The sequence below is a fragment of the Macrobrachium nipponense genome, chromosome 4 (assembly GCF_015104395.2).
Source record: "Macrobrachium nipponense isolate FS-2020 chromosome 4, ASM1510439v2, whole genome shotgun sequence".
In the NCBI taxonomy this organism is placed as follows: Eukaryota; Metazoa; Arthropoda; class Malacostraca; order Decapoda; family Palaemonidae; genus Macrobrachium; species Macrobrachium nipponense.
In genome coordinates this window covers 142917070-142919124 of record NC_061100.1, presented here as the reverse complement: position 1 = coordinate 142919124, position 2055 = coordinate 142917070, and positions in this window count along the sequence as shown.

The window sequence follows — 2055 nt, the reverse complement described above, 5'->3', positions numbered from 1 at the left end:
TTAGCTGGAGTCTACACTGATGTTAGGTACCTGAAGAGACCTTTGTTCGAGCAATGATTGGAGGTAGAGCCAGTGAACCTTTCGGGGACAAGATTTGTATTTTCCAAGGGAATGGATGCCTCCGTCGAACACTACAGCTTACGATGCGCATACAGCTTGGCCGCCTCAGCCTAATCGAGTGGATGTATCCTTCCTTCCAAAACAATGACAATAAAACCTAGAACCTTGGTGCTAAGACCTTATGGACACCGTTAGTACCCAGGGGCTTTCCATAGCTGGAGTCACTTTAACTGTTCGTAGTCAACATGAAAGCATTCAGTGCCCAAGTGGTTCTGCCATTTTGGGGAGACTGTTGGTCACTCTGACCCCGTGCGGGAGGCCATCTAGTGAGAAAGTCAAATACCATCCAGCGATTTCTCACCAACTCACAAAGGAGTCGTTGCGGGAATGTGATTGATTTTTATATTATCAAAATACGTTAGGAAATGTGAAGAATAAAAGCAACACGAAGTAGTTATGCGATTTTTATTGGGATGAGAGAGAGATATCAGTATGAAATATTTATAAGAGATATGTATACAGTATAATTAAAGGTTCCAATGGCAATCCACCTGTTCTTCTATGTGTGATTTGATAACTTTGATAAATTTGATAATAGTTAAAGTGAGATTATAATTTTTTCGATTAATGTTAATTACTTTATATATTCATCGTACGATGAGAGTGTGATATTCATTTCATAGTGTGGAGGATGTACACGTTTTTTATAACTTCTCTATGTTAATGAAATATAAAGAAGAAAGTATGTAATGAACACCTCTGATTCTGAATGTTCAAGATCATAATCTTTCGATATTTTTCAATCAAAAGCTGTAAAGTTAAAGTAAACGAAACTGCAATTAAAAAATAATGCCGAATCAATTGAATAATTGGATGCCTAACCACATGCACGAAATACTTGGTAGAAGAAGAAGAAGTAGAAGAAGAAGAAGACACGCGCGGAGGGGCCTCCTTACCCAAATCGCGAGGGATCGTGACAAAATAACCCAGACATTACCGCCCGCCATCGTGTTCAGTCGACTTTGCCGCAAGAAGCCAAGGACGTATTCGCTCCGGAATTCTCCATTCCACTCGTGATTTGGTATTCACGACGGCGCATCCTACAAATCTAACAATATCTTTGCATCTGCCCGCGGTTCCCCTACCCAGACATCCACCATCCCCGCCCGAGATCCAACTCCCCCACCCGCCCTCCCCTGGTCCTCTTCCATCCTTTTCCAGCCGCCTAAGTTATGGCTGTGGTAAGACTATGTTTTAGGAACCCTTTGGCCATAAGGCATAAATATGAATTTAGGAGAGGCCTCAGATGCGCGAATCACATCCACCCCAGGGGACGCGGTCGTGCATCGAAAGCAATGGAACCTGAATGAAACCTCGTGTGATTGTGTGTGCATGTACGTGTGTGTGTGTGTGTGTGTGTGTGTGTGTGTGTGGAATTCGTACTCGCGAACGCGGGTTTTTATTGAAATTCTGTTATTTTCATTGCAATGCTGTGTCAGTTCATTATTAAGCGTTAACATTTCTTAAAAGAATTGAAGAATATTTTCCATGTATTTTTTACGGTCCTTCATATGACACATGAATAAAAATCTTACGCATTCAGAAAGATGTCTAGAATGCATACGAACTGGAATAATATATTGGAGAACTACTGAAATATTAATGTATTTTTATAGAATTGACTATTTCTTTAGCTTAAGTGTTCTAAGCATTTTTGCCACGAAGTTTTATCCCCGAGTATATAAACACAATAACTATTGTTACCAGAATTTGAACTCGGTTACTAACCAAATAATGATGGCCGCTCCCAGCCCTGTTACAGAAACTAAATACGGCTCATTCTCTACGCACTAAAAGCCTTAATTATCACCCGCAGCACTATGATCTTCTATCATAGTCATGGTTTTTGGTTTGTCGTATGTCTTACTGTTTTGCGTGACATTTCTGCTCTGCTTTTCTGCCAGTTTTTTGTCGCCTTTAGTTGATCAGGGGCTT